Source organism: Balaenoptera acutorostrata, chromosome 17 (assembly GCF_949987535.1).
Source record: "Balaenoptera acutorostrata chromosome 17, mBalAcu1.1, whole genome shotgun sequence".
Taxonomy (NCBI): domain Eukaryota; kingdom Metazoa; phylum Chordata; class Mammalia; order Artiodactyla; family Balaenopteridae; genus Balaenoptera; species Balaenoptera acutorostrata.
The window spans coordinates 52,312,844-52,339,522 of record NC_080080.1 but is presented as its reverse complement, the minus strand read 5'-3'; the positions used below and the strand labels follow the sequence as shown (position 1 = coordinate 52,339,522).

The 26,679-nt window shown below is 35.3% G+C and overlaps 1 protein-coding gene and 1 pseudogene across 1 annotated transcript in view; one reads left to right on the top strand and one right to left on the bottom strand.

Annotated features, from left to right (window-relative positions):
* The window catches only part of CNBD1 (cyclic nucleotide binding domain containing 1), a 404,631-nt gene that overhangs the window by 243,970 nt on the left and 133,982 nt on the right, over positions 1–26,679 (top strand). The window lies entirely within an intron of this gene.
* LOC103012866 (ornithine decarboxylase-like) lies at positions 13,977–14,873 on the bottom strand (annotated as a pseudogene).

Below are 26,679 nucleotides of genomic sequence, written 5' to 3'. Positions count from 1 at the left end.
GCAAATTCAGTAAAGTTGTAAGATACAAAATCAACCCCCCTAAATTTGTTGTGTTTCTATACAATAACAAAGAACTATCTGAAAAGGAAATAATGAAAACAATCCCATTTACAATTACATCAAAAATAATAAAATACTTGGGAATGAATTGAATCAAGGAGGGGAAAGATACATACAATGAAAAATAGACTTTGATGAAAGAAACTGAAGAAGATTCAAATAAATGGAATGATATCCCATGTTCATGGATTGGAAGAACTAATATTGTTAAAATATCCATACTATCAAAAGCGATCTGTAGATTCAATGCAATTCCTATTTAAATTTCCATGGCATTTTTCACAGAAGTAGAATTTTTTCTTTAAATTTGGGTGGAACCACACCAGACCCCAAATAACCAAAGTAACCCCGAACAAGAAAACTGGAGGACTCACACTTTCTGATTTCAATCTATATATATATATATATATATTTTTTTAAGCATTAGAGGTCGTTTTTTTTTAAATTTTATTTATTTATTTATTTTTGGCTGTGTTTGGGTCTTCGTTTCTGTGCGAGGGCTTTCTCTAGTTGTGGCAAGTGGGGGCCAGTCTTCATCGCAGTGCGCGGGCCTCTCACCATCGTGGCCTCTCCCGTTGCGGAGCACAGGCTCCAGACGCGCAGGCTCAGTAGTTGTGGCTCACGGGCCCAGTCGCTCCGCAGCACGTGGGATCTTCCCAGACCAGGGCTCGAACCGTGTCCCCTGCATTGGCAGGCAGATTCTCAACCACTGCGCCACCAGGGAAGCCCTGATTTCAATCTATATTTAACATCTATAATGATCAAAATGGTGTGGTACTTGCATAAAAATAATTAGATGAATGGAACACAATTGACAGCCCAGTAATAAATCTATGTGTATATACAGTAAGCTAATACTTGACAAGGGAGCCAAGAATATACAATTGGGAAAGGATAGTCTCTTCAATACACAATGTAGGGAAAACTTGATAATGACAAGCAAAAGACGGAACCTGGACCTATATCTTACACCATACATAAAGTGAACTAGAAATGGATTAAAGTCTTAAACATAAGACCTGAACTATAAAACTCCTATAAAAAGGCATAGTAGAAATGCTGCTTTGTATGGTCTTGGGAACGATTTTTTGGATATGACACCTAAAAGCACAAGGAACAAAAGAAAAATAGAGAAATGGGACTACATCAAACTAAAAAGTTTCTGCACAGCAAAGGAAACAATCAACAAAAGGAAAAGGCAACTTATGGAATGGAAGAAAATATTTTCAAACCATATATCTAATAAGGGGTTAATACCATATATATATGTGTGTATATATATATATATATATATATATATATATATATATATATGTAATATCTGATATATCATAAAACTCAATATAAAAAAATACCCAGAAAAGAAATGTGCAAAGAACCTGAACTGACATTTTTTCCACAGAAGAGATACAAATGGCCAGCAGGTATATGAAATATGTTTAACATCACTAATAGCCAGGGAAATTCAAATCAAAACTACAATGAGATGTTACCTCGTTCCTGTTAGGATGACTTTCATTTAAAAACAAAACGAAACAAAACAAAAAGTTTGATGAAGACATAGAGAAAAAGGAACCATTGGACACTGTTGGTAGGAATGTAAACTTGTACAACCTTTATGGAAAACAGTATGGAGGTTCCTCAAAAATTAAAATAGAACTACAGTATGATCCAGCAATCCCATGCTGGATATATATCCATAGGAAATAAAACAAGTATCTTAAAGAGATATCTGAAACTCCCACATTCTTTCCAGCATTATTCATAATAGCCAAGATATGGAAACAACCAAAGCATTCATCAACAGGTGAGTATAAAGAAAATGTAGTATATATACCGAATAGAATATTATTCAGTCTTAAAAAATAGAAAAATCCTGCCATATGTGACAACATGGATGAACTTGGTGAACATTAGGCTAAGTGAGATGGCCAAACACAGAAAGATAAATACTGCATTATCTCCCTTATGTGTGGAATCTAAAATAGTTGAACTCATAACAGAGACTAGAATGGTGTTTATCAGGGGTCGGGGGCTGGGCTGGTGGTGGAAATGAGATGTTGGTCAGAGGGTACAAAATTTTAGTTATAAGATAAGCATGTTCTTGGGGGCCCAAAGTATAGCATGGTGACTATAGTTAATAATTTATCACATATTTGAAATTTACTAAGAGGTAGATCTCAAGTTTTCTCACAACGTACACAAAAATATGGTAACTATGTGAGGTAATGGAGATTTTAATTAGCTTGACTGAGGAAATGATTTCACCTTATATACATATATCCAAACATCCTACTGTACACCTTAAATATATGCAATTTTTATTATTAATCATACTTCAATAAAGCTGCGAAAAAAGTGTAGTATGGCTCCATCCTCATGACTTAAGCACCTCCCAAAGGCCTCATCTCTGACACCATCACATTGGGATTTAGAACTCCAACATGTGAAATTTGGGGGGACACAAACATTGAGACCATCGTAATGGTGTTAAGTGCCATAAAGAAAATTAAAATCAAGGAAAGGAAATATACAGTCTCTACCTACCACAGTCACATATGCCCAATGCATGGTCCCCTAGCCACATTGGAGGATGCTTATATTGAATACATTCCCTAGGTAATTACCAAGTATGAGGGAACCACTATGAGGTGGGGAAATACACAAATTACTGTTTATCATGTACTTTTCATATATATTTCTGTGCCCCATACACTCTCATTGTTTAAATTATCATAAATGTTTTTCTGCCCCTTTTAAATTAAATACCTTTGTTAATTTAGACTACATAATTACATATGAAAAACAGATTGTGGAAAGCTGTATTACAACGTATTAATAGTGGTTAACTTTGGTTGGGAGAGTGTGGGTCATATTCTGTATATCTTTTTGTACATTGTAAATTTTCATCCAAGGTCATATTATTTTCACTTTAATAATTGGAATTTTTTTAAAAATTTAAAGATTTATCTAACATCTTCATCATTATAATAATAGTTATTATTACAATAACTATTTCTAAAGCTTCAGTGAGTTCATTTTCTTTGTCTTATTTAAACCCTGAAAAATTAGGTTAGAGAAGTCAAGGTTAGAATATCAAAGACCTAGTACGTATATCAAAGAGTTGACAATAGCAGATTTAAATGTGTTTAATGTGAAGACTGACACCATCACATTGATTTTGAAAAAGAAAATCTGTGAGTTATATGCAGGGTGAATCGATGTGGGGAGAATCTGGAGTTGGCCATGGCATGGGTGGGTGGAGATATAAGTGTAATTACAGAAGGAAGGAATTATTAAGGCTTAGCTAAAGAAGAAGGCTAAGGAGACATTTTAGAAATTAGGATAACCAAAATTTCACTTAATTCACTATTTTGTATAGAACTAATCCTATATTCCTTGTCAAGAAGGCTCCAGGTTGATAACTCTCAACCACCCTCCATACTAAATCGCTTATTCGCTATGTATTCCAAATACGTACACATAATTCCAGCCCCACATGGTTCTAACATTTCTATAGTGGGTTTTCAGATGAATTTTATTTCACAAATTTTCATTAATAAACGTATGTTACAGGAGAAAATAATAAAAAAATAAGGTCTCAAGTTTAAATAAAGCAGTATATTTTTGCTTTGTGGGAACCGTTGTGGTTTCAGGAAACTGTGTCCTATTAGTTTTGCCCCCTTTAAGGTTTTTAACCTAACCATGTTCCTTATTTAAAATAATATCAAAACAATTTCCAATAAACACTAGATGAACAGATAATAAATATATTAATAGGATTTCCTTCACATTTGTTGAGGAGGGTATTCCATAGCTTTCCTGTATGTGGTCAATTTTGAAAAACAGTGGTTCAGGGTTATATGCTCACATATGTTTCTAACTTGACTGGTTAGCTATTTACTATTCAGCTTGTTGAAGGTCTGTCTAATTGGATAGAAAAGGTGTAGTCACTCACCACAACATAAAATATTGGAAGATGACATGGGCAAAGCATTTTACTAGTCCCTTGGGAAAGAAAATTGCTTGTCTGTAATTGTTTTGCTCTCTGAAGAAATATATCAGACTGCCATTTCCACATGGATTTTCTGGATATAGTGTGACCTATTATTTTAATGTCAATGGAAACAAGCCATTGCAGAGTTTCTCAGCCTTTTGTATGCTCTAGTTAACCTGAGGAAACTTTAAGCTATAATTTGTAGAGGAAGACTGCGGCATGACATGGAAGAAGTAGGGACTGATTTGTAAGTCATGTCCCAGCATACAGGTGACAAATTATAGACAGAAGCATTGGGAATAAGAAACAAGAAAAGTAAAAGTAAAATATGCACCTATCACCTTACCTAAAAACAGACAGGGTAGTGGGACATTGATTAAATAAATGTCATAAAATTTCAGACTATTGTCTGGAGCCTGGGTGAGAAGCATAAACTAATTGTTCATTCATTTAATGACTAGTTGTTACTCACCTACAATGTATCAGATACTGTGCTAAGCAATGGAGACATATTAGTGAGCAAGATAGACATGGTCCCTGCATTTACATAGAATATACAATTAAATAAGCAATTGCAATAACATATGTTGGAGATAGATAAACTGGACTTTGAGACCCGTACAAGGTCATCTTATCTCATTATGGGAGATCTTAGAAGGACTAAAATGCATGAAAAATAAATAAGGGGTTCAGTGGACAGAAGCTTTAGGGGGTTCCAGAAAGAGAGAACAGTATATGGGAAAGCCAGAGAGAAAAGAAACAGGGCTGAGCGGAATTAAGTTCAGGGTGACTGGAATTTGGCACTGGGCAGGTGGTTGAGACAAGGGTTGTGAGCCAAGCAAGTAGCAGGCACAGAGCATCATGTTAAATTAGAACTGACACCCAAGTCCGAGTGCATTCTTCTTTCTACAATGATTTAGCAAATGCCTAACATTTTAAGATACAAAGATAAAATATTTTCTAAACTCTAGTATCTTCAATTTGGTAAGATGGAAAATCAAATGAAACCAACAGTAATACAAAGTGAAAATTCATGATTGTAAGAGTCTGAAGCTCTAAAGAAATACAGAAGTAGGAAAATAAGGAGGAAAGTCTAAGGACTGAAAAAGGTTAAAGAGGTGATTCTTGGATCTAGTCTTAAAGAGCTGTGGGGAGTTGGTTAAGGACCGGAAGCAGTGGGGACATCATGTCCAGTGGTTTAGAGACATGAGAGAACAAGATATATTCAGAACTGTGAGTGGAATGTTTTTACTACAGTAGCATTTTCCAAAGTACGCCTCAGAAAACATCCTGTAAGATGATCTGGTAACACGTGTATTGTCTATCCCCTTCCTGGAAAGTCACAATACCCATTAGTATATTAAAAGATCTGAAAATACCTACAGTGAAGAAAGCTCTTTATCTGATCCAGCACTTTGCAAAATTGCTTGATCACAGAATTTCCTCTATTACCATCCTTTTTTTTTTTTTTTTTTGGTTTATAACCTTTTATCAATCTATGAAGCACACTTTGAAATTGATAGCAGAACTTACACTGAGTGACAGGGAGTGTCAGAGGATGAGGCTATAGGAGTAGCTGCTAGAGGTCAGATCACAAAGGCCTTGGTCTGCCAGACTCCTTGTTAGGGAAGAGCATACCTGATTTTTCTTCCAAGTGACAGGAGCTCCACCGGGTGACATACCCAGCCTTACTAACTCACTCTACTCTAAGGAGGTTGTGTGGAACCACCTCTTTGAGAGGTAAATTTAGATATATTTAAACGGAAGTATTGGCATATCTTCACCATTCCTCCTCTTTTTAAACTTAATTTTTTTTCACTGTCATAAGATTTTTTCACTGTGGTAAAGATCTATTTTCTTTACAAATTTTAAGTGCAAAACACAGTATTGTCAACTATAGAATCAATGCTATACAGCAGATATCTAAAAGCTAATTATCTTGCATAACTGAAATTTTGTACCTATTGAAAAGCAACTCCCCATTTCCCCCTCCCCTAGGCCCCGAGAAACCACCATTCTACTCTCTGTTTTTATGTGTTTGACTATTTTAGATAACTCATATAAGTGGTATCATGCAGTATATCCTTCAATGAGTGGTTTATTTCACTTAGCATAATGTCCTCAAGATTAATCCATATTGTCAAATATGGCAGTATTTTCTTCCTTTTTTCAGGGCTAATATGTATACTACATATTTTCATTTGATATGTATACTACATTTTCTTTATCCATTCACCCATTGATGGATAATAAGTTGCTTCCACATCTTGGCTACTGTGAATAATTCTGGGAACATGGGAATGCAGATATCTCTTTGAGACAGTTATTTCATTTGTTTTGGATAAATATCCATAATTAGGATTGCTGGATCATATGGTATTACTATTTTTAATCTTTTGGGGAAACTCCATACTGTTTTCCATAGTGACTGCACCATTTAAATTTCCACCAACAGTGCACAATTTCTCTACATCCTCATCAACACCTGTCATTTCTTTTTTTGTTGTTGTTGTTTTGTTTTGTTTTGTTGGTAACAGCCATCCTAACAAGTGTGAGGTGATATCTCATTGTGGTTTTGATTTACATTTCACTGATGATTAGTCATGTTGAGTATCTTTTCATGTGACTGTTGACCATTTGTATATCTTCTTTGAGAAATGTCTATTCAAGTCCTCTGCCCATTTTTAAAAATTGTGTCATTTATTTTTTTACTATTAAGTTGGAGGGGTTCCTTGTGTGTTTTGGTTATTAACCTTTTCTCAGGTATATAGTTTGCAAATATTTTCTCCCATTCCATAGGCTGCCTTTTTATTGTGTTCATCATTCTTTGCTTTGTAGAAGCTTTTTGATTTGATGCAGTCCCACTAATCTATTTTTTGTTTTTGTTGCCTATGCTTTTGCTGTCATATCCAACAAGTCATTGCCAGACTAATATCTGGCATAAAGACAGACATATAGACCAATGCAACAGAATAGAGAGCCCAAAAATAAACTCAGGTGTACATCACGAGTCAACAAGGGAACCAAGAATACTCAAAGGATAGTCTCTTCAACATATATTGTTAGGACAACTGGATATCCACATCCAAAAGAATGAAATTGTATACTTATATTAAACCATACACAAAAATCAACTCAAAATGGATTAAAGACTTAAACATAAGACCTGAAACTGTAAAACTCCTAGGGGAAACCATTGTTCCTCTTGTAGTATACTGCCAGCAGGGAGCACCTTCTCCAGGGTGGGAAGACTTGCTCTAGTTTAGCTCTGCCTGGGGCTGGGAGGGTAAATTTTCTGATTATAGGATTCAAGGTTAAGAGACACACTTGACTGCTAGTATAAACTATATATTCATCATAGCTTCATCAGTAATAAAGGAGGTGTTTTAGTTACCTATTTCTCATTCTTGTATTTTATTTCTTATTATCTTTCCAATTTGGCAGGTAAGAAGGTGATATTTATTGTCTTCCAAGAGATCCAGACATTAAAGAATTTGATCTCTATTCTGTAGGTAATTGGGAGTCACTGAAGTATTTTACCAGTGAGTAACATGGTCAGATTTGCATTTGGCAGCTTTAGTGGCAGTGTAGAAGATATGTTGAAGGGGCCACACATGGAAGCTGAAAAACCAATTAAAAAGGATGGCAGGAATCCAGGCAAGAAATGATCAGATCTTGAACTACACCAATGGCAGTGGTAATATGGATAAGGAGATATAGACATGGAATATACTTAGAAAGTTCAATCAACAGGAGACATTATGTGTGTGATGTAAAAGAGAGAAAATCTAGGACAACTCACAGATTTTTGAATGGAGGTGAATTATATTTGGTTTGATGAAAATGTAAAACTCTATTTCCAGCACACTGAGCTGCGCATGCTTTAGAAACATCCAAGTAGAGATGTACAGTTGTCACATATATATTTTTCTGAAGTTCAGAGACATTTATAGTCTAGAAATGCACACGTGGAAGCTGTTCATATTTAGTGGTACTTGGAGTCATAGTGTCAATCACTCTTAAGGAGACCATGTGGGTAACAGTCCTACTCAGTATCAATACTTAACACTTGTTATGTGCCCAGTGTGTACCAGCACTATGTTAAATACTTTGCACACATGGTCTCATTTAATCCTCATGATAGCTCTTTAAGGTGAATAATATTACCATTATTTTACAAATGAAACTGAAGAGTTTCCACTTGTTTTGCAACTAATAATTTGTTTGCTTCATAATTATTCCCATGATAGTTTAAATGTATCTGATAAAATACACTTGAAATCAGACACATAGATATGTCTTTGTGGTCTGCTATTGAAATTATTTTTTGCAGGGGTATATATATTCAAAGAATGTTGCTGTGTAATGCCTTTTGACAAATTTAATTTTAATCAGGGTTGGGGTTTTTCAGTCTGTTATGGGAATAAAGAATAGAAAATCATGGTGCTGTCATTCTCTTTTTGTTTCTCTATCAAAGGTCAAATTCAGAAGCATACTGCTATAGCAATTATGAGTCAGAAACGCAGTTCCCTGCTAGAATTCTAGTCAGGAAGTAAGTAAAAAAAGGAAGAATATACTTATTTTCTACATGCATTTGGGGGAAGGAAGTGGTCCAAGATCTAGAATTTGATGAAAATCACTTACTTTGAAGTCTAAGGTACAGAGCTAAATTAGTTTGTGGCCCCTTGCATAGGGGGAGTTATTTGGATAGTAAAGCTTAGAGAAAGCCTCTGTATCCATGAGTTTTAATGGCAGATGTACCAGCAGATGAACATTATCTTAAACATCAATCCACTCCAAAAAGCAAGTTAATGTTGCAGAGTTATCAGCAATTGTTTATGTATCATTTGATTTCTGAGCTTTAAAGTTGATTAACAATAGTATTTCTTTTCTAATCAGCTTTTTTATTATTGGTCTGTCTGTCTGGCTTTGAATAATTTATGCAAAAATAATTCTTTTCTGTGTACATATATATACGTTCCGAAAAATCTGAAAATAGAAAAATAAATATGGAGCTTACCTAGTGGGAAACAACATTGAAGAAAAACCTTAACACCAGTTGGTGACTTGATGTCAGCTGTAATTACAGAATGCAGGCCAAAAGTAACAGTGATAAGGTGACCATCTTGGTCAAAGTTAAGAGATACATTGGTACCCCATATTATGGCTGCACTGTTACCTGGAATCATTGATAACTGACTACATATAGAGATACAGTTGATTTCTTTTGCATTCTGCAGCATGCAGTAGAGAGTGCTTTGGCTGACATAAAAAAAAAAAAAATATTGATGTTCTTCTCTTGTCCTTCCCCATCTCCTTTTTGAAGTGCCTATACACAGGGAGCTTTGCCTGGAGGCTTGAATGGACTCCCAGTGCCAGTCTTCCTCTTAACCAAGCTCAGGCAGGTCAGAGGGATTTCAACACCCTGAGGGTTTGGTTGTAATTTTGGAGTCTGTATAACTGATATATTTTCATTCCTAGCACATTTGTCTATTTTTCCTTTTACTGTGCAGTCTATTTGATTTTTGAAATCCAAATAAAAAGAAAAAGAAAAAAAAAAGTTTGACTTGGGTAAATAGCTGTGATTTCTCTATTTAATACAACTCATAAAATTGGAGTAAACTGAAGCTGGCCGTACATTCTCCTTGTCAGTAGCACGGGCTTTTGAATCAGGCAGATGGATTCAGGATTCACTAATTATTGCATAATATGACTATAAGCAAGTTACTAAACTTCTGATACTTTTTTCTTTTTTAAATTCTAAAATTGGGTTAATTCTGTGTAATAGGTTTTTTTTTTTTTAACTTTTCTTTAATGGAGTATAATTGCTTTACAATGTTGTGTTAGTTTCTGCTGTACAATGAAGTGAGTCAGCTATATGTATACATATATTCCCTTCCTCTTGGACCTCCCTCCCACCCCCCTACCTCACCCATCTAGGTTGTCACAGAACACTGAGCTAGTCTTCCTGTGCTTTATAGCATGTTCCCACTAGCTACCTATTTTACGTATGGTACTGTATATATATCATTCTTAGTCTCCCAGTTTGTCCAACCCTCTCCTCTCCCACTGTGTCCACATGTCCTTTCTCTATGTCTGTGTCTCTATTCCTGCCTTGCAAATATGTTCATCTGTACCATTTTTCTACATTCCACATATATGTGTTAATATACAATATTTGTTTTTCCTCTTTCTGGCTTACTTCACTCTGTATGACAGACTCTTGGTCTAACCACATCTCTACAAATGACCCAATTTCATTCCTTTTTATGGCTGAGTAATATTCCATTGTATATAGGTACCACATCTTCTTTATCTGTTCATCTGTCAATGGACATTTAGGTTGTTTCCATGTCCTGGCTATTGTAAATAGTGCTGCAACGAATATTGGGGTACATGTGTCCTTTTGAATTATGGTTTTCTCAGAGTATATGCCTAGTAATTGGATTGCTGGGTCATATGGTACTATTTTTAGTTTTTTAAGGAACCTCCATACTGTTCTCCGTAGAGGCTGTATCAATTTACATTCTCACCAACAGTGCAAGACGGTTCCCTTTTCTCCACACCCTCTCCAGCATTTACTGTTTGTAGATTTTTTGATGATGGCCATTCTGACTGGTGTGAGGTGATACCTCATTGTAGTTTTGATTTGCATTTCTCTAATAATCAGTGATGTTGAACATCCTTTCTTGTGCCCCTTGGCCATCTGTATGTCCTCCTTGGAGAGATGTCTATTTAGGTCTTCTGCCCATTTTTTGATTGGGTTGTTTTATTGATATTGAACTCCATGAGCTGTTTATATATTTTGTAGATTAATCCTTTGTCTGTTGATTCACTGGCAAATATTTTCTCCCATTCTGAGTGTTGTCTTTTCATCTTGTTTATGGTTTCCTTGGCTGTGCAAAAGCTTTTAAGTTTCATTAGGTCCCATTTCTTTATTTTTGTTTTTATTTTCATTACTAAATGTAATGAGTTATTGTGTGCAAAGTGCTTAGGACAGAGTCTGATCCTCAAGAGGTAAACAGAGTGTGCCTAGAGCATTATCCATTTGGCCTTAGATTTGATCTCTCTTGAGTCAAACTGCCTGGCATAAAATATAGACTCCACACTTTAGCAGCTTTGACCTTGGATAAGTTACATAACATCTCTCTGGCTCAATTTCCCCTTTTCCTAAGAGCGGTTCATAATAAGATCTAGTCTTTAGGTTCATGAGAAGATTAAATGAGTAAAGCTCTTAGAATGGCTTTAAACACATGTGGAACCCTCAATAAATGTTTTTGGTAAAATGGATTATATTATATATCAAAATTACCATCATTGTGTGGTGCTGTCAAAGATATCATGGGAAACTGTAATGAGAGCTTGATTTTTTATCCAATGAAGTTTATGCTCAATAGCAAGTTATGTTAGTTATCAAGATAAATTGGAGAGTTGGGGGTCTGTTCAAAGACAGAGCTGTCTGCAGTCATACAGCAAAGTAATGAATACTCTGGTACTGTATTTAAATACCTTTTACTCTGAGTCTAGTGCTTAGTCTAAACAGTTCATAGTACTACATGAAGATGGTCAGCATAATATCAATCTAAGGGTTTACATTAAACACACTTTCTGGAGTTAAAGGGAGTGAACAAGAACTAAAGCAGAAGCATTCCTTAACAAACACTTTTCATTGTTATGCAAGTTACATTATGCAGAAAATAACATACCTCATTTTTCACGCAGTTTAATAGTCTGCCAGTTATCATTTGGCAGATCAAACTATAAATCTTTTACACAATTTGAGGAGGCTTATGGCATCCATTACTTCTTTCAATTATTTAAAAAGCTTCTAGTAATCTTTTTTCCTTTGTAGTTAATGAGCTGCCAAACTCTAAGTTTTACAGTAGAAACTGAGTGTATCATTTTACTTGTATTTCAATAGATGTTTATTTGCATTAGATTATGAAAGGTTAGTGCTGAATTCCAAATAAGTATAGAATCAGGTTTTATCCGTACTTGCCAAAATTCTTTCCAGTTCATGATCTTTCAAACTATATCTTATAAGCACAAGTGGCCTTTGTTGATTTAAATGAAGCATAAGAATATTTTTTAGTTTAGTCCCAAAGCTGTACATTAAAAAAAACCCTCATATAAGTTCTATAAATTTTCATAGGAAATAAAAATATGTACTGATTCAGAAATTATTCTTCTAGTCTCTACAGGAAGTGAAATTAAAGCAGTCTCAATTGATGAAATGCAGCATGGTGCAGAGGGTGGCAGGGCTCTTGGCTGTGGCTCTTCTGTCCTTGTGGCTTTGTGAGGCAGGAGTAGGATGGTAATTGAAGGACTTCTCACTTCTATGTCTGCCTTCTTCTTGGGTATGTGACAAATTTCTGTCATGCCTTTTGAGGTTGTGTTGCTGGGTGACTATCTTTTTCATCTGTCATAGTGTGGAAGTTGCTCTCATGGAAACAGTTTCTGATGACATCTGAAGAGTACCTCTGCAAATAACCCAAGGCAGTTTCTCCATTTCTTCAAAGCATCATGGCTGTGCCAAGGCCACTGGTTCTTAGTTCTGTATTTTTGCTTCCCAAATTACTTATGCACTTACTTCTGGCTATTGGAGCCTCCTATGATCAAGGCACTGCACTAGGATACCCTTATTCCAACAAATGGCATAATAACACTTATAAATAAAAGTGAGTGCCTATATTTTTAATATGTCAAAAAAAAACCCATATATACATCGAACACAAACAACAAGGGAACTCTTCTCCATGCTTTGGGCTCAAGAGAGTAGTGTGCTAAGTGAAATAAGTAAGACAGAGAAAGACAAATACCATCTGATCTATCTTATATGTGGATTAAAAAATAACAAAACAAAATAAAAAACCAAGTTCATAGATAAAGACAACAGATTGGTGTTTGCTGGAGGCAAGAGGTCAGGGTAGGAGAAATGAGTGAAGGGGATCAAAAGTTTAAAAAAAAGAGAAACATCAACATTGATTCACAAGTACATTCACAATTAAAAATGCATGGGCTAATAAATACATTATAAAAAAGCTTAACCTAACTGGTAATAAAAAAGAGAAATTAAAAAAATGAGATACTAGAGTGTCTGGATCAAGATGGTGGAGTAGGAAGATCCTGAGCTCACGTTATCCCAAGAACTTACGGAAACTACAACTACATATAGGACAACTATCTCTGAGAACAACCTGAAGACTAGCAGGACAGATTTCCTACAATTAAGGACCTGCAGAAGTCCCCCGAAGAGCAAGGGGTCTAGCCCCATGTTGGGCTCCCTACCAGGGGAGACTTGCACTGGAAGATGAGCCCCCATACTTCTGCCTTTGAAAAATATAGGGCTTATATTTGGGAGAGCCTGAGGGTTGTGGGAAGCCAAGACTCTACTCTTGAAGGGCTCATACACAAACTTACTTGCTCCAAGTCCCAGCACAGGGGCAACAGCTTGAAAATACATCCAGGTCATATAAGAAGGAGATTCATTTGCTAATTTTAGGGAGTGTGCCAGAAGGGCAGGGATCTGGTGGGACTTTCTCCATGGACAAAAATGCTGGCAGGCTCCATTTTTTTGGAACAGTCCTTCTGCCTAGCTTGCCTGGTGCTGGTGGGTACCATTTCTCTCACTCTTCATCAACCTAACACCATGTGCTCTTTCCCGGCATTCCCCTGAGGACTCCCCCACCCAAACCACCCACCCTGGCCAGCTCCTCCTAAGTGACTCCCCCCAGACCTGGCAGGCCACCCTGGTCAGGACTAGTGCCTCTTCAAAGTGGCTTCTGCTCCAGGGAGCCAGCCTTGCTCCACATGGTGGGCAACCTCTGCCAGCACTGGTCTCCCTCCAAAGTAGCTCCCACTCTGGTCAACCCCCCACACCAGCGTTCCTGTGACAGATGTCATCAGGCCTTGCAGCCAGTCATTCAGGGCCCAGCCCTGCATTATCAGCACACCTGCAGCAGTTACAGCCAGGTCTCATAGACAGCTGGCTGGGGGCTAGTCCCTCCCACCAGCATAATAGCAGTAGTTGAGGCTGGGCTTTGTAGCCAACCCCACCCACCAGCATGCCTGAAGGAATCAGCTCAAACACAACATCCTCAGATCCGGAAAAGCTACCACCAACATCAAGCAAATACATGTGGAAATAAACCTCAGCTACCATGTCAAAGACACAGCAGGCATCAGAGACGGCTTGCATGAAAGTCTCAGGATCAGTACAGACATTTTCCATGTGGAAACTGACACCTATGAAGTCAATATTTAGCTCTTTTGTCCATTCCAAAAGGAGCCTGCTAATTTTGACTCTGGTGCCAAATTTCACACTGAGGTGACAGACTGCTTTGGAATCATCAGTGGCAACACACAAAACCAACTTTGCCTTTGGATGTGCCCTGGCAACTTTCATCAACTCAACTTCACTATCAAAAGTCATCATCTGGATTCCATTATCAGCAACATACTTAATCTGAGACACTTGTTTACAAGAATTCACATGTCTCTGGAGGCACCCTGAGACTCTGCACCAATTGTATTTCGGTCATGCAGGCACAGTCAAATCCTGTTCTGATGGAAGCTAAGGGCTTCACTGTGGTTCTGCTATCATTGCATTTGACTGCATAAAAGGGGATGACCAGAGGAAGAGCTTTTAACAATCTCAGTTATTTCTTTAGAATGTTTCCCAGGTCTACAACATAGAAGGCAGTCTTATTATCAGAATGAGAAATTTCATTAATTTTTTTTTGGTCCAGAATGTCCTTGCAGTAAAGCCTTTATTCAGGAAATGGCAGTCAAACTGTTCATTACCAAAGTTGTTCATAGTTTCTTGATGTCTTTCTGAAACACAACAAAACAGAAAATTAAGACATGGATATTAAAGAAATTGTTGCCAGCTTTTTACCAAAAGCAGTTCTCCAGGAATTTCAAGTCCCACTGAAAATGCATGTGTCCTCAGTACAGCAGTGGAAGTGTTCTGATAAACACAGAATTTGCTGTTCACCTTAGAATGCGTGGGTACTACAGGCTGGCCCCATGGAGATGTCACTTTCTAGTATGCAGGACCACAGGCTGCCCCACTGCTGTCCCCATTGTCCCCGTCAGCTACCCATCCAGCCACTGGCCGCTTTGCTCCCTCCCACAGAGGATTGCTGGCCCAAGGTTGTGCTGGAGTGCTGGCAGAGGGGTCATGGTGGTGGAAGCTGAGGGTATTGACCTTAAAGGGACTTCTTTAAATGGAAAAGAAAAGGCCATAGCTGGAAACAAGAAACTTATGAAAGAAAAAAAATCTCACGATAAAAGCAAACATACAGTAAAGGTAGTGGATCAAATATCTATAAAATTAGCATGAAGGTTAAAAGACAAGTACAGTGAAATCATTTATCCCTAAAATAGTTGAGTCACACAAAATAAAAAGATGTAAAATATGACATCAAAAGCATTAAATGATGGAGGGGCAGTAGAAATGTGCTGCTTTGAGAATGCACACAAATTTAAGTCACTATCAACTTAAAATAGATTGCTATATATATAGGTTGTTATGTATGACCTTCATGGTAACCACAAAACAAAAAACTATAACAGATATACAAAAAATAAAGAAAAAGAAATGTAGACATAACACTAAAGAAAGTCATCAAATCACAAGGGAAGATAAAAAGAGAAGCAGAAAGGAACAGAGAAGAGCTACAAAAACAATCAGAACACAAGTAACAGAATGTAAATAATTACATACCTATCAACATTTATTTTTTAAATTTTTAATTATTTTTGCAGTTGTCACCTTTTATTTATTTTTATTTTTATTTTTTTTAACATCTTTATTGGGGTATAATTGCTTTACAATGGTCTGTTAGTTTCTGCTTTATAACAAAGCAAATCAGCTATACATATACATATACTTTATACATTTACTTTAAATGTAAATGGACTAAATGTTCCAATCAAAAGACAGGGTGGATGAATGGATAAAAAAATAAGATAATTAACTTTTGTCATTTTGAAGTATTTCTATATTTCAAGTTATTTTTATGCAAATAGTATTATAAAAATTCATTTCCAAATGCTGCTTAAAAGAACAAACCCTTATGTGTTTTAATTTTATACAAAGTTTTTATATTTTTCTGAAACATGGTATTAAAATATGTAAATATATTGTTTATCATAGGTATAAACAACAGAAGGAAGGAAAAAGTACAAAGAGCCTTCTATAATACATTTTTCTTCAGCTCTAGCTTGTAATACTAACTTTATCATAAAACAATGCCCTTAGCACCATCTAACAAGTCACCAAATCCTGTCTGACTTTTCTTTGTAGTATCGTTTATTATTTATGCACATTCACCTAATTTCTTTGCTATCATGTATGATGAAACTATTATAAATGAATTTATGTCCACTTTTTTATTTCCTAAATATAACTTTCTACAGGTAAAATTTCCAAGTAAAATGTTATGAACTTGTAAAACAAAATTAGTTTGTAGCCATTGGGAGATTACAAAAACAAATAAACCGTGACCTTTCTCTGAACTCTACATTCAAGTACTGAGCCATCTTTTTGGCATCTTCTACTTACCATACCCAAAATAGAACTCTCAGTTTCCTTTGCCCACCTGCCTCATTCCCAATGACTCTAAAGCTGTTTCTTTTCCATTTCCTTCTCTCTCCATAAATCAGACAAGGATTCACTGAAGTGACAAGCGTAGGCATTATACTTAATACTTTCTATTCCTTTTACACCTGAATATCAGTAAGTCTTTTCAGGGTTAACTCCAAAATATACCTTGGTTTTGTCTGCTTCATTCCCTTCACACTGACGTCAATCTCTGAGCAAGTCACCATAACTTCCCACTTGGGTACTGTGATAGCGTCCTTTGTAGGTTCTCAGCGTCCACTACTTCTGCCTTCCAGTCTGGTATTTACATAGCTGCTGGAATACTCTTTTCAAAACACAAACTGAAGTTCATTTGTTCTCCAGTTAAATCGGCTTACTGATTTACCATTGCTCTTCTAATAGCATCTAAACTCAAACAAACAAACAAAAAAAATTAAACTCCTTAGCAAGTCCACAGGTACCTTGGGGGATCTGGCCCTGCCCATTCTTCCCAAAGTCCAGACTTCTCATTGTTCTCTGGCTATCCAAATCTCTGGTCAGCTTCTCTTTTCTCCCTCAGGATTTCTGATCTTTGCACATGTGCTTATTTCTATTTGGACAGTTCTTTTCCAACTATTCTTGTCACAAAAATATATGGCTGGCTCCTCCTCATACTTCTGTTTACCCTTAAATATTCTTCTCTGAGAGAAGCTTCCCATGAACAACCAGTGTCAAGATTATACATTTAATGTTTATTTTTTAATACTGAGGGAATTACAGCTCATGCTCAGTCTGTCATTCTGAACAAAGACCTCAAATTCATTTTTGAAACTCAAATGCAGTTGCTGCTATGTGATCTTATAAAATATTTAAAATTTGGTCATAGAAATAATATATATTAATTGTGAAAAAATTCAACATTTACTTGGAAAACATTTACCTTAATTCCCACAACTTTGATGTCATCACAGTTAACATTTTTGTGACCATCATTTCAAGTATCTCTTCAATACCATATTCAAACACATTTACACTTATATAAATGAAATCATAACATGCATGCTCTGTATGGACATTTATTTTAAAATGTCATTTAGAAATTTGACTTATTTCCACCTTTCCTTCCTCCTTTTCTCTTCAAATATAACTTTTTAAAATGTTACACATTGTTGTATAGATATGTGTATGATCACAATGATTTATTATCATTAATTTTACAATATTAGCATAATACTGATATACTTTGGATTGTTTTTCTCAGTTACGTACTATATCATGGAAATGTTGCCAGGTTTATGGTTATAGAGTTAATTCTTTGTAATGTATCTATAGTATTTCTAACAATAATCTCCAAGTTGAGAGACATCTTCTCTAAACTATGCTGCAGTAATCATCCTTGTGACGTTGCTTAAGTTGTGAAGTTAAGATTTAGATTTAGAAGTGTGACGTAAGAACTCATTAGCTTAATATGCTATGGTGTAATAGAACATGCACTTTTTGTTGTTGAGGTAGATTATTTCAATCTATAGTTACAGCTTTTCAGTCATCTTTTTTCAGTGATACTTATAAATGTACCTGGAGATAGGGCTGGGATTAAGATGAGGTGCCAGATTGAAGGGCGTGTACCAAAAATCTCAGTAAACAAGATAAAATATTTTTAATGAAGTATTTTGAAAAATAAAAGTTAATGTAAAAATCTATGATAAAATATCAAAATTTTAAATAGACAGACTTGTTTTCTTGGTTTGTTTTATGATACTGCATTTTTGTTCAATGACAAGTACTGTTGTTTTCTATCTTCTCACAGTTTCTGAACCACTGGGTGGTCGGGTCCCTGATAGGTGGATTTATGAAGGTTGACAATGGTGTGTGAACAGTTTGTGGAATGCAGGGCTTTACACGTACTCATTTTTTTGTTATAGAGCTTTTTATTAATATTTTCCACTTGGCTCAAAATATGGGGGGCTATTTTGGTAACTATACATACAGGGGGCATATTTTTCTTTTTGCTTCATTTCCAATATAGCTGCACATGACAGTGCTAAATAAATATATTGTGATTTACTCATCCAGAAAATATGATTGTATATCTTTATTATGTTCCTTTAGTCTTCAGTTATTTGAATATCTAGTCCAGTAGTAACCTTAATTAAATCCTGCTTGCACTAAATGCAGTCTGTCAAGGATTATGTCAGTTTGTTAACTCAGATTAAAACTTACTTTTTCATAATTCTTACTAGGAATATTTCTGAATTTTAAGTTTTAATTTAATATTTGTAATACAAGATACAACAGATATCATTTGTTTATTCACCTTATCATTGATGTCTTCATAGATTATGAAAAATAAAGATAACCATAAACAACAGTCATTTGGATAAAATTATTTTAAAAACATGTTATTTCTCTATTCTTATGCAGAGTGACAGGACAGGGAAAAATGATATCCAGAACTAGGCTTAAGTTGTGTCTGACACTATCAGCATTATCTTGAAATCGGGGGCTCATCACATTTTTTAAATAATGAAAAAAAATCAACTTACAGCATTGTTGTTAACATTAAATGAGGCAATATAAGTAAAACTGTTTTGAAAATGTCAAAATGCTATTCAGATGTTAATTATTTTTATTATTATATGTAATCATTTTTTTTTTCCTGTGGAGAGAGTAGGAAACAGTAAAGGGATATAAAGTGAAAGTATAATGTAAAAGGGAATATTTAAGAAGTAATTGTCATGATCCCGATTGTAATAGTATGGCTAGTTCTGCTAAGAATAGACTCTTGCTATGACAATAGTTTTATTCCTAAGAAACCTCAGAATGTTGAAAATCATTTTATAAAATCATTGTTCCAATGGAGAGAAAGATTAGGATTTAGAGTATTTTATCCTCAAAATAATGGTGTTATTTTCCATAAGAATGCCAATACTGGAGTTTTTTTGTTTTTTTGCTTTTTATAGTACAATTGCATAATTCTAAATCCTACCACATCACTGAACAAATCTGCATTGTTCTCATTTTTATCACACATTTTTATAAAAACACAAAACACAAGGTTTTATTACTACCCATAAGTTCTGGCTTTCTATTTTATTCACATTGTAACCGGTAATTATGAGATAAATGCAATTCATATTCCTTAATTAATTGATCATGTTATAGTAAATGAAGTTATAAAACCTTATATTGTAGTAGAATTACATGTATTATAAAAAACGATCAGAGTTTTCTAATATACTAGAAAGAAGACAGATCTGAGCATAATTTGAATAAATAAAAGGTTTGGATTTAGATGGCATGTGTGGGTAGTTGTAGAAGGTATACAGAGAGATATGTAACATAATGTGGTAATGATAGATATTAAAGTAAAATTCACTTGCTTTAAGCAAATTGATAGTCATGAAGCTTGAAAGCAATTTGGGGAATGTATCAGCAGGCAGAAGTAGCCTAAGAAAATGGTGAAATAATTCATTTATTCCACAAATATATATTGAGCATCTTAGCACTGTTCATAGTACAAAACCTAATACAAACCTTGCCTTTCTTTGCTTATATTCTAATAGGAGATAATCACCAACAGCAAAAAAAGAAAATACATGAGGTATTGGAATGTAATTAGTATTATGAACAAAAATTAGGGAGTTATGGGTCTTAGTAGGAGCTGGGGTGGATAATTCAATTGTATCTAGAAGTATTCAGAGAAAGTTTTACTAAGAAGCTGACATTTGAGGAGAAACATGAAGTGAGGTAGCATACAATATATATACCTTGAAAGAGAACTTTTGAAGCAGAGGAAATAAGAAATGCAAAAACCCTAAGGTGGGAGTTTACTTGGCATGTTTGAAGGGTACCAAGGAGACCATTGGTTATGAAGAAGTGGGGGCTTTAGAAGGTGAGGTTAAAGAGATAGCTTGGCTCATTGTAAAAGACTTGGACTTTTACTTGGAGCCTAGTGGAATCCAAGGACAAAACCTGACATATTTGCAAAGGACTCTTCTGTCTGCAGTATGGAGTAGGGGTGAAATAGGGGGAACATTTATAAAAATATTATATTAATCCAGAAGAAAGATAAGGATTGGATCATATTCATAACAGTGAAGTATAAGAAGTGGTCATATTCTCTAGACACTACCCTCAAAATATACCCAGAAGGCACTAGTGTTTCACCGAACCTAAGATGGAGATTCAGTTCAATGGCAATAAATAACTAGAACCAAGGTCTTGAACATTTCTAGAAAAGTAATTAAATCCCTGAATAATTAGTTTCCATAAAGCAGAAGGATTAAAAGCTTCAATAGAATAATTGAGTTTAAATAAGTAGGAAACATTGAAGAAATAATTTTATCACATTTGGGTTTAGTTGAAACCATAAGATGTTAATAAGAATGTATAGAATTTGCTTTGGAAACTGCATTTTAAAGCATCAGATATTGGTATGAAGACTATTAAAATGTTATGATTATAGTTTTCAAGAGAAAGAATTATTTTGAAGAGATTTAAAAATCGACTAAATTTAATTTTTGCTCTTTTAAAGAAGAGATTAAATGTAGTTCTACTCTGAATATGAAGAAAAAGAAAACATGCTTAAATAGCTCCAAAGTAAGCAATTTAGAGTTGACATGAATGATTTATTTTTTGTGATTAATTAGTAAGACAGCTAAGCAGAGAAATCTATAAAATAGTTGAGAGAGAGAAGAGGTGAAAACCTACATCTCAGAGTCACTGCCTGCAAATAGAAATCAAGGCAAACATGAGACTGCCAGGAAATGCAGGTAGAAATTTTAAAAACCCACAGATTATAATATTTTCTAAAAATATTAGAAAAGATAGGGTGAAGGAAAACAACTTATTTACTGTGTTTTAAATACAAGTTGGTTGTTTTCAGAAATAATGATGAATTTATTCTACAGATAAATTTTTAACATGTATTTTGGAAAACATTGTACATTTTGGTTAACAACAATCACTGAATTACCACTTTGCATCAGTTCTGAAAATATTTCTTAAAAATTACACCAAATATGTTATGTTATGTTATGTGATGTCTCAATTATGACTTCTTACCAATTACATGCATCCGTTTTCGTTCTAGTTTAGCAAATAATTTGCCGAATAATGACCTTCAACTAACCCTTCTGTTTGCAACTCCACTTCTATTTTTTTCCTTCATTTTATTTGCTAGAGACATCTCTAGGGTCTCTTTGAGTTCTACAAAGCATGCAGATCATCTCCTCTGATGCAGCTGCCTCTCCTATGACTGATCTAGGCTGTGTATTTCTCCACTTTGCTTCATTTGTCTCTACACTTCTATATACTTTTCCCTCACTCATAGAAAAGTGATGGACCCTCTTATCCGCTAACTGATGACATCCTCCCTTATCTCCTTGATGTTTTGTTATTGTTTTTGTATTCCTATTTTAAAGAGTCATTCTGGGGGCAGAATGATTAACACAGCTATTTCCAGATTTTGCAGCATGCTGTTTAGTCTCCATGTATTTGTGTTTTTCCCATTTTTCATCCTGTAATTGATTTCTACTTTCATATTGTTGTGGTCAGAAAAGATTCTTGATATAATTTCTATCCTCTTAAATTTGTTGAGATTTGTTTTGTGGCCTAGCATGTGATCTATCCTGGAGAATGTTCCATGTGTACTTGAAAAGAATGTGTTTTATGCTGTTTTTGGATGTAATGTCCTGTAGGTGTTAATTAAGTCCAACTGATGTAATGTGCCATTTAAGGCCTCTGTTTCCTTATTGATTTTCTGTCTGGATGACCTGTCCATTAATGTAACTAGGAAGTTAAAGTCCCCTACTATTATTGTATTATTGTCAATTTCTCCTTTATGTCTGTTAATATTTGCTTTACATAATTAGGTGTTCCTATATTAGGTGCATATATGTTTATGAATCTTATATCCTCTTATTGTATTGGTCCCTTTATCATTATATAGTTACCTTCTTTATTTTTTTATTATTGACTTTGTTTTAAAGTCTACTTTGTCCGATATGAATATTGCTACCCCAGCTTTCTTTTCATTTCCATTTGCATGAAATATTTTTTTTCATCCTCTCACTTTCAGTCTTTAGCTCTGAAGTGAGTCTCTTAGAGGCAGCACGTAGGGAGATTTTTAAAAATTCAATCAGACACCTTATGTCTTTTGATTGGAGCAGTTAATCCATTGATGTTTAAAGTGATTATTGATAAGTGATAGGTTTGAATTATTGCCATTTTATTTGTTTTCCAGTTGCTTTTGTAGTTCTTCCACATTCTTTTCTTCTTTTAGTCACTTCCCGGTCGTTTGATGATTTTTTTTTAGTGTTATATTTGTGTTTCTTTCTCTTCAGTTTATGTGTATCTATTGCAGGTTTTGATTTGTGGTTACCATGGAGCTCATATATGTTGCTCTAAAATTATATCTACTTGTTTCAAGCTGATAGTCAGTTTAGTTCAAATGCATTCTAAAAGCTCTACATTTCTTATGCATCTCTCCCATTTTGTGTTATCAATGTCATATTTTACATTTCCATGTCTATCAACTATTTATTGTAGTTATAGTAGATTTTATAATTTTTGTCTTTTAACCTTTATACTAGTTTATTTAAGTGGTTGACCCACAGCTTTAACTATATATTTGCCTTTATCAGTGGATTTTTCCCTTCCTATAATTTCTTTCTCATTGTAGCCTTTTCTTTCTTTCTTTCTTTTCATTTATTTGGCTGCATTGGGTCTTAGTTACAGCACTCAGGATCTTCTTTGCTGCATGCGGGATCTTTCATTGCGGCATGTGGGCTCTTCAATGTGGCACGCAGGCTTCTCTAGTTGCAGTGCATGGGCTCCTCTCTGGTAGTGGTGCACAGGCTCAGTAGTTGTGGCACACTGGATTAGTTGCCCCATGGCATGTGGGATCTTAGTTCCCCGACCAAGGTTCCAACCCATGTCCCCTACATTGGAAGGTGGGTTCTTAACCTTCCAATGTAGGGGACCACCAGGGAAGTCCCAGCCTTTTCTTTTTTAAAGAAGACACTAAACACTTCTTGTACGATTATTCAGTATTGATGACCTCTGACCTCTTTTTGTTTTTGCTTGTCTTAATAAGTTCTGTATCTCTCCTTAAATTCTGAATGATAACCTCACTGGATCCTAGGTTGTAGTTTTTTTTCCTTTCAGCACTTTAAATAAATTATGCCACTCTCTTCTGGCTTGCAAAATTTCTCCAGAAAAGTCAGCTGATAACCTTATGTGGGTTCCCTTGTATGTGATTTCCCTTATTCTATCTTCCAGATCACTTACATGCTCTGTGTCCCCTAATCTGCTATTAACTCCATCTGGCATACTTTTCATTTCAGTTATTGTATTCTTCAGCTCTGACTAGTTCATTTTTATATTTTCCAGTTCTCTGTTAAAATTTTCACTGTGTTTATCTATTCTTTTCCAAAATTCAATTAGCTTTCTTATTACTATTGCTTTGAACTCTTTGTCAGGTAAATTACTTATCTCTGTAAATTGCTTCTTCACGGTTTTTTGTTTTTCAAGCATTTTTTTCTTGTTCTTTCAGTTGAAACATATTCCTCTGTCTTCTCATTTTCTTTAACTTTCTATCTATGAATTTAGGTGAATCAGTTAGCTTTCCCAGTCTTGAAGGTGTGTTATGTGTAGGAGAATCCCTATACAGTCTGTTTGTGCCCAGTGGCTTTAGTGGGAGAGGTGGATCTGAAGTGAGCATGGGCAGCATCTTCTCCTGGGGTGTGCTGGCAGCCACTGACTTGGTGGGAGGTAGGGATGGAGCTGAAGGTGTTAGAGCCAGAGCCAAGTTCAGGCAGGGGCTGGTTGTATGCTCAATGGCCATCACCACCCTACTGGTGGTAGGGTCAGTGTACAAGGGACTGGAGCAAGATCCCTGAGGGAGTTCTGTCCCTCTAGAGTGTGATGGCAGTCTCTGCCTTGGTTGGGGTCATGGTCAGAGCTTGAGGACTTGGGGTTGCAATTCTGTATTGTTTTCACTACCCCCCCACTCCCTGGTGTGCATGCATTTGTTACAGGTTGGACTGGGGCCAGAGGGGTTGGTGCCATGCTACTTAGCTGGTTTTGCTCCCTTCTAAGTCTGTGCAGGGATGTGTGCTCCTGGGGTGGTAGTTTCCCCCACCCTGGTCAGAGGCAGGTCTAAGCTAGCTAAGTTCCCTCCAAGTATGCACACTCTTATTGGCAAAGGCAGCATCTGCCTTGGTGGGTATCAGCACCAGAGCAAGAGAGGCTGGAGCAGGAGCCTGGTGCAGGTTGGGGGGCTGGCTGGTGTGGTCTGGGAAATCTGGTTAAAGCCCCAGGTAGTTTTCAAACTGCTGCTTCTTTGCTGTTACTGGGAGTAAGCAAGTTTGTGCCTGAACTCTTCAAGAGTGGCGTCTCAGTTTCTTAGAGCCCTCCAGTAACCCCACTGGTTTTTAAACCAGCTAAGAGGGGTTCATCTTCCCAGTGTCAGACCATAGGGCTGGGTTACCTAATATGTAGCTTGAAACCCTCACTCCCCAGGGAGGATCCCCAAGCCTGTGATATCCCCCTCTTCTTATCTTCATTTGTATCTTGTTTCCAGGGATCACTGTTTTTCTTTGTCTGATGCTCAATGTCTATAAAACCATTATTTTATATATTTTATTTTTTAGTTGTTTCAGGTAGGAGGGTAAATCTAGTCCTTGTTAGTACATCAGATGCCTACAAACATTTATTTACTTAATTGTTTTCCTGTAATGATTTGGATTTATTTATAATTTATTACCTACTTGATGTGTTCACTTGGTATATCTTACTTTCTAAATCTAAAACTGAACCCTTGTTCATTCTACCAAACTTTCATCTTCTAAAGTATCCTCCATCTCAATACATTCTGCCAACTTATAATTTTATGTCAGGAAACTGGTGGTCTTACAATAATTTTTTCTCTCTCTTTACCCAATCTAATCAAGAACCAAAAATACTTCCTGATCCACTTCATTTCATGCTATAGTCCAAGCCATCACCCTATATTCATTTCCACTTCAAACCTCTCCAAAATTAAAAAACAAAAAACTCCCACAAAAAACAAGGAGGAATTTTTCTAAAACCATTGTATAACACTGCTGAAAAAAAAAACAAAAACAAAATAAGATCTGTCCATTAAATCTCATTTTAGTCAAAGGACCACAATACAATATTCTCATTTGAAATTTACTATAAATTTGATTACTATTTAAAATTTAATCTTGAATTCCTATCCTATTTTTAATTTATTTAAATAAATTCTTATTTCAAATTTATTATTGAAATTTATATTGTAACTCATATTACATAAATGTTTTGTGTGGCTTCTACTAAAGGCATAATTATGACAAGGTTGTTACGATGGAAACAAGCAAGCAAAGTTTAGGAAAGAAGACATAATAACCACCTTGACTAACTTACTTGCCATGTCTAAGTATTAAATTTAGCTCAAGCCTTTTTATGCATCCTAGAAAGAAATAGAAATGCATTAATTATCATCAGTTTAAAAAATCAATCCCAGTGTCAAATTTTTTCTGCCAAAAAGCAAATATTGAAGTACATAATTGACAACATCATGCATTTGAGTTTCTTTTACTCAATGCCTAACCTAAGAGATTTTCTCCATATTGTCATTTTTATTACCAGTCTTCAAATTTTTTTTTTATTTTTTAAAATTAAAACATTTATATAACAGCTATCTACAGATATATGTATATATTTTGTAAATGAATATATAGATTTCAATTACATATGTAGATATAAATTTCAATATCAATTTCAATATCTATCTATATACATCTACTTCAGATATATAGATATATAAATATATATCTATAGATAGATAGTGAAATACAGCTATATAAATATTATATATGTATATCTATATGTCTATTGTCTGTGTATCTACCTGCCCATCCATCCATTTGATACATATAACTATTTGTGGCTTTGCTAAGCATATACTTTCCCTCTGATTATGGAAAAGTTAAAACTAACCTAATAAAATTTAAGTTTGTAGATTTCCTTG